The sequence below is a fragment of the Schistocerca gregaria genome, chromosome 11 (genome assembly GCF_023897955.1).
Source record: "Schistocerca gregaria isolate iqSchGreg1 chromosome 11, iqSchGreg1.2, whole genome shotgun sequence".
Classification (NCBI taxonomy): domain Eukaryota; kingdom Metazoa; phylum Arthropoda; class Insecta; order Orthoptera; family Acrididae; genus Schistocerca; species Schistocerca gregaria.
In genome coordinates this window covers 78,337,835-78,351,699 of record NC_064930.1, presented here as the reverse complement: position 1 = coordinate 78,351,699, position 13,865 = coordinate 78,337,835, and the positions used below count along the sequence as shown (strand labels likewise).

At 39.2% G+C, this 13,865-nt stretch overlaps 1 protein-coding gene across 1 annotated transcript in view; it reads left to right on the top strand.

Moving 5' to 3' along the window:
* LOC126295152 (zinc finger protein 93-like) overlaps positions 1 to 5,173 on the top strand; it is a 65,338-nt gene extending 60,165 nt beyond the window's left edge. The window contains exon 6 of the transcript XR_007552393.1: positions 5,144 to 5,173. The gene's annotated coding sequence lies outside the window, so the exon portion shown is untranslated. The remainder of the gene's footprint in view (positions 1 to 5,143) is intronic.
* The last annotated feature ends 8,692 nt before the right edge of the window (positions 5,174 to 13,865 follow it).

Below are 13,865 nucleotides of genomic sequence, written 5' to 3'. Positions count from 1 at the left end.
TTAATAAAAAAATTAGATCAAATTATTAATTTAAGTTGATCCCTGTTTGGACTGACACTCACAATTTCATGTTCTTCACGATTTCAAAAAGGTCTATGGTATTTATATCTAGAGGCTAACAATATGGTCAGGTCTCAGTTTGCTTTACATTACAATAAGAGAAACTTGTGTGTAACAAAATGATTTGCTGCCCCTCGGATTAGCTGGGTCAGTTAGTGTAGAATTCCAGATCTGGCAGGACTGTAGAAGAGAGCTGCTGAAGAGGGACAATATCTTAGACTTGGATGATCACAGTGAGAGGACTCCATAGTAGTAATATGGCAGTACAAAGAAATATGCTTAACACAAACCCCAGGAAGAGTCCACTGGTATGAAAATCACAAACACTGCAAGGAAGGAAATATTCTCTTTGGAGATCACAGTGAACATTAGAAACTGAAATTAAGGGCAATATTTTCATTTGTAATAGGGATGCTTTGAGAGATAAATGTAGTGAACAATGTTTATCTTAATTGTAGGAATTAACATTAACAAAAGGATACACAAAACAGGGTAACCATAACCCTCGTCCGTGGACCTAAAGTCGATAAAGTTCCAGGGCTGGAAAGTTTTAACATCTGTGACATCACCACATACCGGACATTTCACATCGCAGAAATCTATAACAGAGATGTGGGTCATTAATATTACCTCTCGACCACGCCTTTCATCCTCAGGAGCAGGAACCATCATAAAATAAATGAATCATAATCTGTGTCAGTGTGGGTTAAAGGTGCTGACAATTGTAAAAAAAATTACACTCGTCGGTGACCTTACCCATTATTATAGAAGTTAAATAAAGTCTTTCCTTTCCCTTATTCCTATCAAAAAAGAATACCAAATAAAAATAAATAAATTACAAAGCTATTGCATCAGCTTCATGCGAGATACTCTGCGTGAGCATTGACCTTGTTCATTGCACAACAGCCTATTGCTTATCACTGTGTTTACAATATATATATATTTTAATGGGAGGTATTCTAAGATGTGATTTGTTTTGTCAATAATGTGATGACATGAAAGTGGAAATTTCCAGTCAAAATTAGTAAAACTGAAAAACATCAAAATGTATCATTAAAGTTCTTGACCATTATAGTTCCCACCAAGTAAATATTAGTCAAACCTTCTGAAAAAGAAAATTACTGGAGTTAATCTGAAGCAATATGATAAAAAAGAGAACGGGTCCAATGTAGACAATTTGTCAAAATCTTTTACAATAAAACCTAAAACTGCAGTGAACCTAGGCCACAAACTAGATAGCAGAGCAATTATGCAAAAGACAAATATCACTATGAATCTAAGCAAGCACAAAAAACTTGTTTAGGTCTTCATCAAGTATTGTTTAGGTCTTCATCAAGTATTGTGAGCATCATATCTCCCATAATCATAGTTCCACAATTACCTTACGATGTAACCCAACGAAGATGTGAAGCAAGTAAAATGAACTACAGGAGTAGCTGTAGAAGAAATCATGATTCATTGTAAAACAGAAAGGTAGTCACCATTTTTTGTTTCTGGAACTTAGCATGCCCAGCTGCATTGGTGTTTTCAGTTTACTTTATCAAGAGGGATGCCTACATGATTATAACCACAAACTTCCGTGAAGAAAAGTGAACTCGTGGCACGTTTAAGAAACTGAAAAGCCAGTAATTAAAACTGAGAAAAAGATAGTTTTCTAGAGCATAAAAATAAATCACTTTAATGCACAATTCCAGTTACAGGAGAACTTTGTGCAAACGATGACAACTAACCTAACAATGACTTGTAATGGCATATGACAGAAATGAGCCAACACTGGGGGATAATTTCTGCATGAAGCTCCAGAGCACAGGAGAACTGTAAACATAGTGGCCCCTGTTGAATCCACTGGAGGCCAAACTGCACAATAACCCTGGGTTTGGCGTGGGATGGAGGAGGGATGAAGTGTGAAGTGGACCACTGCGGCTGCAATGGGGATGGAGCCTCTCCATTGTTTCTAGGTCCCTGTTTAATGTGCAATACAATACCCTCATCTAATCTGTCCATCCGTTCTTTGGGGTGGAAGAAAGTGTATGCATCTATCATTGTCTGAAAGTTCACAGATTACTTAAATCAACAGACCGTGGAAGACAGTCCTGAAGGACTGTGAAGGATGCTAATAGGGAAGACCACTGACTTGCACTAATAGGCTTGATGGCCCCATAAGCATGCCATTGCTGTAACTGCCAGTAACCTGTTCCTTAGTAACAAAACTTTGCTTGTACATTGTCTTTTGAGTGACATGAGCTAAAACATTGTTCACGGAACCAGAACCATTGCTGAAAAATTCACTAACTTTGTCACACAGAGCCTGAAGCTTGTCTATACGTACATCTGTCGAATTTGCAACACTTAACTTGTGGACTGACAATCCGAAAATGTCAAAAGCGTGTAAGCCAAAAGTATTCTGTTATTCCGTGATGATTTGGCAGAAAACACCACGAATGAATTGTCTTCATTACACCTTAAAAAGTAGCTGGCATACTGAAATTTCCTAAAAGTGGAATTTCCTGTCCATTGTAGCCTGGCAACACATGAATAGCTGGATTCAGTATTGGTGAAAGTAATCGCCCAAAATTAAGTTTGTTCAGAAGTGTAACTGAAGCACCAGTGTGCATTTTCAGGGTGACATCTTTCTTAGCTACTTGACTGAGTTGCTTTGCACATCTAAAACAGAACTATCGCCTTCTTCCAGTTGATGTGAGTTGCTACAAAGTGTGATAGGTGAAGTGGACAAATATTTAGTAGTGGATCTGTATTTGCGTCAGCATGACTTGTTTGACTCATGAAAATCACTCGATTGATGTTCATTATGTATTATACTTTGCCAACTTTTCCAAACATATACTACTGCCATTGGGTTGCACTGTTCCCTGGCTGGATGTGTCATGACAAACATTAATGATCTGAACTGGTTTAGTGGCATGTTGTTTGGGAGTTTGCTGTCCGCATAGCCTTTTCATGCAGATTGACTGAACATAATCTTTTGTACTGCAAAAGTAACAAATAGTCTCGTGATTTAGGCACTGCGTGTACTTATTGTGACTAAAACATTTTGGGCAAGACTTTGCTGTGTTTCTCTGTCTACTGGCATTGTGCCAGCGTGACATGGCACTATTCGTCTCTGTGCATCATATGCTGAGTTGCACATGCCAGGTGGGCATGGGACTGTTTGTTTTATAGCACTTCTAACACTGTCAATATGCAATTAGTTAATATTTGACATTAGAATCTCACACATAGGTAAGTCATGTGTTCTCAGCCTCAATTAACTGTAACACTGTATCTAAGGAAGGATCAAGTTGTTTCAAAATAACATTTCAAATTTTATAATCACAAATATTTTGAATTATAGTGTCCTGCATCGTGACATAACAGCATGATTGTACGCGACTACACAAAAATTTGCAACGCCTAGTTAAACCTCGTAATTAAGTGATTCACTGTTTATGAGTTTGATCTTCTACCTGTTAAAGAAAGAAAAACTTGAATCTTGCAACAACCATGAGTGTTTGTTCATTGAAGTAAATGGTTAATTTGCGAACTAAAGTCTCAAACACTAAATGAGCTGGTAGTTCGTCAGGAAACAATGTCACTATGAGCCTGTAAACTTCTGTTTCCACTACGAAAAGAAAAATGTTTTGCTCTTTGGATCTTGCAGTTGGTGTGCCTCCACATTTTTCTTCGATTGAGCTTAGTATTTCGACGAGTCCTCATGCTGTCTGTTGGATATGTGGAATGGTTGACAGAGGCTGTTGCTGCTGTGCTGCTTGTAGATTCAGATGTTATTGTGTTAGCTGCATCTTGGGTTGCAGTAACTACTGGATTTTCCCACTCTGTAACTGAATAGCATGCGTTAGAGAACCGCCTTTTGGGGCAAAAACCATGCCTGTAAGGAATTTGGATTAGACATGTCACACAAAAAACAGACTCATCTCAGTTGTAATGTCCATCCCAAGTCGAAAGTCCACATGCTAATGTACTAGAGATATAAACAGAAATAGCAAGAAATAACAAGTATCGAGGATGGATGTGTGGGCAAAAACAAAAATTAACTCTAATTTGCTCAGATCCCATCCCTCCTGATCACCAACTGTTGTATCATACTTTTAATACTACAGAAGGAGATTTTACGCGTCATCATCTAAACTATTTACAGTGCTCTGAGGGAAACACTATGAGAGGAAAACGAGAAGAATACTGATACGCTGATGATGATTAGTGACAAGAACACACATTTATCGATGATACTCCACTTCGTACAAATCGGGTCAGGCAGCAGATACTGAGGTTCAGCTACTATTCCAGAAGCTAAAGCTGGATAGTAAACAGTTCCTCCGTCACACTAAAAGTTCGCCGAAGACGGGCTGGTATGTACTTGCTAAAAGCACACAAAGCGCCACGAAGTGCACAAGTAAAAGGCGTCTTCGCCATAGTCGAGCTGATTCGGAACTTCATGCTCTGCTGTGGTGGCAGCGCATATCACTTCTCTGGCGGCACTACTGCTGGGACTTCTTGATGTGGCAATAGCTAGGCTGTAAACCGTCTCTGGAGTGGGTTGTTGACCTGTCGACACCTGTTGTGCTGCCTGCTGGTGTGTTGAGCTTATACACCACAGTCCCTATTTTGAAGGTGCCAACAAATTTCACTGAACACAATCGCAGGGAAGAGACAACAGGCATGAAAATTATAAAGAAATACTGAGAGGAAATAACCATCTATTTGGAAGTCACAGCAAACATTAGAAACCGAAAATGTGCGCAATATTTTCATTTGTAATGTGTTACACTTTAAAGTAACTGGAAAAAAAATGTTTCCGAACGGGAGGCAGAGTGAATTTGGCAATGGAGCATTGCATAGAGAGAAAGTTACTAAGAGTGTCTGACGCAATTTTCGGTGAGGCATTGGTATCTATTAGTCACATAGAATAATTGTTCAGAAATACGATCTCAACTGTGGATAGTCGGCAACAAAAAGAAAATAACGAATGGAAAACATCGAAATTCCTGACAGGCAAAATTATTACAAAGAATTCTCATCCTTTGAGACTGCGCCCCAGTAAATACACTGACAAAATAAATTGCAGTACCAAAAAAAAAAAAAAAAAAAAAAAGTAATGAATTTTTTGGAATACGTTTGTCTAGGTAATATATTTAAATGATTAATATTGCAAGATCACAGGTTAATGTAATAGCAAGAGAAGCCACTGCAAATGTGAAATTCTGGTGTATCAATAACTGGTGTAACCCCCAGAATATTGAATGCAAGCATGCACATCTGCGTTCATTATGTTGTATGGTTGGCAGGTGTCCGTTTGGGGGATGGAGTTCCATGCCTGTTGCTGTTGGTTGATCAATAAGTGGACGGTTAAGGATGACACTGGAGTTGTCATCTGATGACGCCCCATATGTGTTTGACTGGAGACAGATCTGGTTATCGAGCAGGCCAAGCCAACATGTCGACACTCTGTAGAGCATCTTGGGCTACAACAACGGCATGTGGGCGAGCTTTAACCAGTTAGAAAACACCTCCTGGAATGCTGTTCATGAATAGCAATACAATACACTGAATCATCAATCTGAAGTTTCCAATCAGGATGCATGGGATAACCACTAGAGTGCTCCTGCTGTCATGCGAAATAACACCCCTGACCATAACTCCATGTGTGGGTTCAATGTGTGTACTATGCAGACAGGTTGGCTGTATGCCCTCATCTGGCCTCCTCATAATGAACATACAGCCATCGCTGGCGCCGAGGGAGGACCAGCTTTCATCAGACAACACAACACATCATTCTGCCCTCCAATGGGACCTCGCTTGACACCACTGAAGTCGCTAACAGCGGTTCTTTGGCGTCAGTTGAATGTGTACTACGGGGCATATGACCCAGAGCTGTCCTTGATGTAACTGATTTGCAACAGTTTGTTGTGTCACTGATACTCAAATTGCTGCTGCAAAGGCAGTACGATGCCCCAGAACCATTCACTGAACACGGTGGTCTTCCCTCCCAGTAGGGCCACATGATCGTCCAGAGCTTGGTCTCCTTCTGACTGTACATTCCCATGAACATTGCTGCCAGCAGTTATGTACAATGGCTGCATTCCAGCCAAGTCTTTCTGCAATATTGCAGAAGAAACCTCCATCAAGTCACAATGTCCAGTCTCAAAAGTAACTAACACTCATGACCGTTACATCCTGTATTTAAAGCAAACATCCTTATACTGGCGCTAGCAGCGCCACTCTTATGAAACTGGCGCAATAATTGACTATAGATCATCTTTCAGGTGCAGGTACACACCTACCAACTTTAGTGTATGTCGTACAACTCCTTCTTGGTGTTAGGATTTCTTTTCCATCAGTGTATTTTTTTCAAAAGGAATAGATCGTAAGACAAACTTGTCACATTTCTTTCATTCTCAAAGAATACTTGATGCACAAAGTATAATGAATGTGGGGACTGCTCTTGATAACCAAAAATTGAATGAATACACAAATAAATAAAAGCTGAGACTGCAGAGACTTAAGAAAACAGTTGACGAACATTACAGCTGCATGAAAGTATTCGGGTTCTAGCATAAAAAGTAATTCAACAAAGTTCTTGTCAGAAGAACATATGAAGAAAGGAGTACCTCTGATATAAAACACCTTGTAGCTTGCACAAAAGTAAATCTTTACTAACAAACAAAGTCAAAACAGTACAAGAGGGGCATTCAGTTCATGTTTGACGTTAGACATATTGATTCTGAAGATCTTTCACTTCTTAAAAGTAATTTGAAACAAAATAAACTTATTAATTCTTTTCCACGAAAAGCAGAATAATGAAGAAAACAATAATGCCACATAATGTTGTGGGTGCGATATTCTTCCAACGCTGAAGACAATATTACAGGCATGGCATTCAAAGTGTTAGAAGCAGCCTAAAAGTAAATGTTTTCTAAGCCACAGATCAAGTATTTTATTTGTTATTTGTTACTGTACTACAGCAAGTCACCATTATCACAGAAAACACCTTTTACCATTCGAAGTTGATTTCTCTGGCCTGCTTAAAGTACCAGTAATAGATTTGCTTTTACCCCTTGAAAATAAACTCTTCTCAACATATTCAACGTAATACTGTATCATTACTATAACGAACTAGAAAGAAAAATTAAAAATTTGTGTGATGTATCCTGATTATCATCAACATCATCATCATCAAGAAACTATTTAAAACAACATAAATCTCCATAAAAACTTAAAAATACTTTCAACAGATGTATCGTCATAAAATTGTCAATGGACATCCCTATCATCCTACCTCACAATACTCACATAAAATACTGTATGGAATGTATTTTTTCACCGTTCGAAATTATACTGCTGGTTATCATGCACCTAAGCATAACAAGTGAAAGATTTTTGGACGATGCTACATCTGAATTCCACACTTACTGTCAGATACCTATGCCCCTTGTGTCTGAATCTTACATTGAACGAGAGAGAGAAAACCCACAGTAAGAAACTGTTGTATGTTGCCAGAAAGAATGAAGCTTGAAGAATCATCACACAAAACCCAGATACTTCATAGTAGTTAGACACGTATTCATACTGAGCCAGGTGGCGCAGTGGTTAGGACACTGGACTTGCATTTAGGAGGATGATGGCTCAAATCCGCAACTGGCCATACTGACTTAGGTTTTCTGTGATTTCCCTAAATCGCTACGGGCTAATGCTGGTAAGGTTCCTTTGACAGGGCACAGACAACTTCCTTCTCCATCCTTCCCTAATCTGATGAGATAATTGATCTCGCTATTTGGTCCCTTCCCCCAAACCAACCAACACCTATTTATAAAGATTGATTCACACATGACAGAATGGAACGTGAAAACAATGTACAACGCATTTCAGACGGAGTGGTTTACATAGACAATCAATGAGATGGAACAGCATATAACATCAGATTTTCTGGAGAAGATGGTTTTTGGTTGAAGTTATGGCAGGGCCGTACAGAAGCAGGGTGTTGCGTCGTCTGCAAACATTGCAAGTTGACCTACTTTCACTGCACTTACTCGTGTTATGTTAATGAATTTCGTACTTTAGCATATTCTTAGTTTTTATTTCGTTGATATGCAGTGGTTTCCTGACCCATTGCAAATGTTCTGTGACAGCTAGGACGTTTGTTTCTTTCTCTACTGACTGTTCTTCTATAAGAGTGGCTAGATAAATTAGGCAAACGTGAAATTTAATTAGGTTTTACTGTACCTGGACAGAATGAGAAAGCCTACACTGTGTATGAATAGGAACATAAATTTATAAAGCAAGTTTTATTAAATAAACTTTTGTTAACTGTCAGAGTCAACTGTATTGAAGAGAGAAATAAAGTTTTTTTTATACATAGTGTAGAAAAAATGCCGGTCTTGGAGGTCAGCATGCGATTACTCAACCACATTCAAGACAAAAGTTTTTTAGCAAAATTTAATGGGGTGTTTATTGAAAATTCGTGTACGTTAACAAGGAGGTGGCAACACTGCTACAACATGCAGCACTTCAGAATGTGGAGAGAAATGTGTATCACCTCGCACCATCATGCCAGCCATTGTAGCTCACTGAATAGACTGCTAGGGCATCAAATCCATACTCACCATGGAGCTGTGATTTGAATCCTTGTCAGGTTATTTTTTAGACGCCTGTTCCATAGTTCTTATTGTTTATGAGCAGAACATTATGTTTTCACATGACAGTAGCTGATCACATGACAAAGGGAGCAATAAATTGCATGCATGTGTGTACTAACTACACAGTGCACAGCGACAACTGGTCGTGTCAAGTTCATGTAAGGCAGCTTCCCTATGGAATAAACAAATGATGGATATGTTGATGCGCTTTAGGAGTTGAGTGCATCCAACAAACAAGCTGCTGCTGCTGTTGCTGCTGCATGTGTGTTTGCACCTCAAAGACACCATCCTGATAAGACTGATTTTTGGCACGTGGTGCAATGCCTTCAGGTAATCGGTAGTCTTTATTCGCAAATAATGAACAGTGATAGTCCAAAGATTGTACATACTCCACAAACAGAAGATGTGATTATTGAAACCGCTCCCCAATCACCTGAAGTGACTGTGACATTGCAAGGCAGTGTTAGGTATCTCAAAGGTTAGCTGTTGACATGTTGCACAATGAAGAACTGCATCCTTATAATTACATGTTAATTCAAACACCAGTGGCCAGAAGACTGCAGTCGATGAGTACAGCTTTGTGGATCGCTTTTACACTAAGCAGAAAATAACAAACACTTTATGAACGATGTGATATGGAATGGCATATCTATCTCCACTTTTGAAGGTTTTTCAACCTCTACAACAGCCATTATTGATTGGAACACAACCCCAAGCCACCTGTGAATGTCACTTTCAGACAAGCCTTGGCATAAACGTGTATGCTGGAATCGTTGGAGTAATGCTTATGTGCTCTCACCTATTGTGGACAAGTAGAATGCGCTCCTGTATCATGTGTTTCTTTGCAATGCTTTTGTCTAATGTATTAGAAAATGTTCCATTTGGTGTGTGGTGACAGCTATGGTTTGAGCATGATGGTGTACGACCGCTTTTTGGATTGAAGGTACATAACTATTTAAATGAAGCATTCCCAGGGAAATGGATTGGTCATGGAGGTTCAATATTCTGGCCTCCACGTTCACTGGACCTTAATCAACTAGATTTTTATTTGTGAGGACACTTAAAGCCTAATAGCTTGTGGGAATGATGCTTCAGCAATGGTGGATTCAGGTGTGTTGCGTGGGACCCAGAATATAATGACCCAGTGAGTGACGAAGTGTTTGCAAGTGCAGATTAGTCACTTTGAACATTTCTCAAGTAGACAATGCTCATACCTGTATGTACTGGCCCTGTGAAAATATGCCTGGACGTCAAACATACAGAATGGAATTATGATAGTTTAGCTTACATATAGTTTGTGGGTACCTCTTTGGATCGATGTTACTGTATAGTCTATTAGTGTCTATTGGCTTTATTTGTGTCATGGACGAAACAATATGGTCGTCGCAGCTGTAATAAGTTCATGTGCATCCCACTATTTAAATGAAGGTAACAGTAACAAAAAGAAACACATAATATATCGCATTTTGGAAGTGTAAATAGGACACATTTTGATACTTTAACTGAAAAAAAAGTTTGGTGCGAACGCGACTCGAACATCAGCGAGTCAGCATATCCAGTCTGTATGGCATTGCCTTGTCTCCCTGAGCTAAAGGGAAATCTCTGGCATAGCGTAGAGTTCATGCTACCTGTTCTTGAGCCCGCTGCACACTGTTACAGCATTGCCTGAATGTGCTTTTTAAATCACGTTTCTATGAAACCTGTTGGCTGGAGTAGGTTCTGCTAGGTACTTTTTTTTTGTCTAGAACTGGGATGAAGACTCGCATGCCAACTAGCATGAGCTCCTTGAAGACAAACTAAACCTCTGTCAACGTATCACCTTACAAGGGCACATTACAAAATGGCTCTTTTCGATCTTCATAAAAGTGATTATAAGATTATACCATCAGTAATTACTTAAATAAGGAATGGGGAAACAGGCAGAAGCCGGCCTTGGGAAGATCAGTTTGGATTTGGGAGAGGTGTAGGAATGCTATTTAATACTGACCCTATGACTTAGCTTAAAAGAGTGGTTAAGGAAAGGCATGCGTACGCTTATAGGATTTGTTGACGTATCGAAAGCTTTTGTCAATGTTGACTGAAGTATTCTCTGAAATCCGGAAAGTAGCAGGGATAAAATACAGAGAGTGAAAGGCCATTTACAGCTTGTGCAGAAACCAGAAGGCAATTATAAAGAGTCAACGGGCATGAAAGGGATGCACTGATTAAGAAGGGAGTGAGTCAGGGTTGTAGCCTATCCAAAACGTTATGCAATCTATTCATTGAGCAAGTGGTAAAGGAAACCAAAGAAAAATTTGGAACAGGAATTAAAGTTCAGGGAACAGAAATAAAAAACTTTGAAGTTGTCAGACACAGCAAAGGACTTGGAAGAGCGATTGAACAGATATAAGATGAACACCAACAAAAGAAAAACAAGGATAATGGTTTGTAGTCGAATTAAATCAGGTGATGCCGAGAAAACCAGACTAGAAAACAATACACTGAAAGCAGTAGATGAGTTTTGCTGTTGGGCAACAAAAGAACCGATGACGACTAAAGTACAGAGTATCTAAAAGGTAAATGACAATGACAAGAAGAGTGTTTGTGAACAAGTGAAATTTGTTAACAACGAATACACATTTTAAGTGTTAGGAAGTCTTTTCTGAAAGTATTCGTGTGAAGTTAGTTGGTGTGGAAGTGAAACATGGATGATTAGTAGTTTAGACGCTTTTGAAATGTGATGCTATGGAAGAAAGCTGAGGTTTAGATAGATATGTTGTTGTTGTAGTCTTCAGTCCTGAGACTGGTTTGATGCAGCTCTCCATGCTACTCTATCCTGTGCAAGCTTCTTCATCTCCCAGTACTTACTGCAACCTACATCCTTCTGAATCTGCTTAGTGTATTCATCTCTTGGTCTCCCTCTACGATTTTTACCCTCCACGCTGCCCTCCAATGCTAAATTTGTGATCCCTTGATGCCTCAAAACATGTCCTACCAACAGGTCCCTTCTCTTGGCCAACTTGTGCCACAAACTCCTCTTCTCCCCAATTCTATTCAATACCTCCTCATTAGTTATGTGATCTACCCATCTAATCTTCAGCGTTCTTCTGTAGCACCACATTTCGAAAGCTTCTATTCTCTTCTTGTACAAACTATTTATTGTCCATGTTTCACTTCCATACATGGCTACACTCCATACAAATACTTTCAGAAATGACTTCCGGACACTTAAATCTATACTCGATGTTAACAAATTTCTCTTCTTCAGAAACGCTTTCCTTGCCATTGCCAGTCTACATTTTACATCCTCTCTACTTCGACCATTTTGCTCCCCAAATAGCAAAACTCCTTTACTACTTTAAGCGTCTCATTTCCTGATCTAATTCACTCAGCATCACCCGACTTAATTCGACTACATTCCATCATCTTCATTTTGCTTTTGCTGATGTTCATCTTATACCCTCCTTTCAGGACACTATCCATTCCTTTCAAGTGCTCTTGCAAGTCCTTTGCCATCTCTGACAGAATTACAATGTCATCGGCGAACCTCAAAGTTTTTATTTCTGCTCTCTGGATTTTAATACCTACCCCAAATTTTTCTTTTGCTTCCTTTACTGCTTGCTCAATATACAGATTGAATAACATCGGGGAGAGGCTACAACCCTGTCTCACTCCCTTCCCAACCACTGCTTCCCCTTCATGCCCCTCGACTCTTATAACTGCCATCTGGTTTCTGTAGAAAGTGTAAATAGCCTTACGCTCCCTGTATTTTACCCCTGCCACCTTTAGAATTTGAAAGGGAGTATTCCAGTCAACATTGTCAAAAGCTTTCTCTAAGTCTACAAATGCTAGAAACGTAGGTTTGCCTTTTCTTAATCTTTCTTCTAAGATAAGTCGTAAGGTTAGTATTGCCTCACGTGTTCCAACATTTCTGCGGAATCCAAACTGATCTTCCCCAAGGTCTGCTTCTACCAGTTTTTCCATTCGTCTGTAAAGAATTCGCGTTAGTATTTTGCAGCTGTGACTTATTAAACTGATAGTTCAATAATTTTCACATCTGTCAACAGCTGCTTTCTGTGGGATTGGAATTATTATATTCATTTTGAAATCTGAGGGTATTTACCCTGTCTCATACATCTTGCTCACCAGATGATAGAGTTTTGTCATGACTGGCTGTCCCAAGGCCGTCAGTAGTTCTAATGGAAGTTGTCTACTCCCGGGGCCTTGTTTCGACTCAGGTCTTGCAGTGCTCTGTCAAACTCTTCCCACAATATCGTATCTCCCATTTCATCTTCATCTGCATCCTCTTCCATTTCCAGAACATTGTCCTCAAGTACATCGCCCTTGTATAAACCCTCTATATACTCCTTCCACCTTTCTGCCTTCCCTTCTATGCTTAGAACTGGATTTCCATCTGAGCTCTTGATATTCATACAAGTGGCTCTCTTTCCTCCAAAGGTCCAACGGCAAGGTCCATGGTTCATGGGATGTATCAAATCAAGAGGTATGGAATAAAATTGGTGAAAAACTAAATTTATGGCACAATCTGACTAGAGGGAGGAATTGGTTAATGGAACACATTCTGAGACAACGGATTGCAATTCAGTGTGGGAGGGATGTGTTGGGGTTAAAAATAGTAGAGGGAGAGCAACTCATGAAGACTGCTAGCAGATTGAGAATAATGTAGGTCATGATAGTTATTTGGAGATGAAGATGCTTGCACACCATAGAGCAACATGGAATGTGGCCTCAAACCAGTCTTTGGACTGAAGACCACAACAATAACAAACTATTATAAGACATGATGCTCAGTGCCCCACCATCTAGAAGGTTTTCGAGCATTTGAAATTTATTATCATAGTCACTGGAAGCTGGGGGCTTAGCATGAACGTTTGTTAATTGTAAAGATGTTGGTCTAATCCCAGTAGTAGTAACATCTGTTCTGTTTTATTTAAATTCCATATTGGATTAACCACTAGAACTGTTATTTAACGAATATTAAGTTGTTTCTTTAATAACATTTTTTATTTTTTAGTTACTAACTGCATGAACATACCAGTATTGAAATAATTTAAAATTTAGTGGAAAAATACAAAGCATCAAATCGAAATATAATAGAATTTTCTGTATATGGGAATTGGATGGTATCACTGATATATTTAATATTTTTAACAT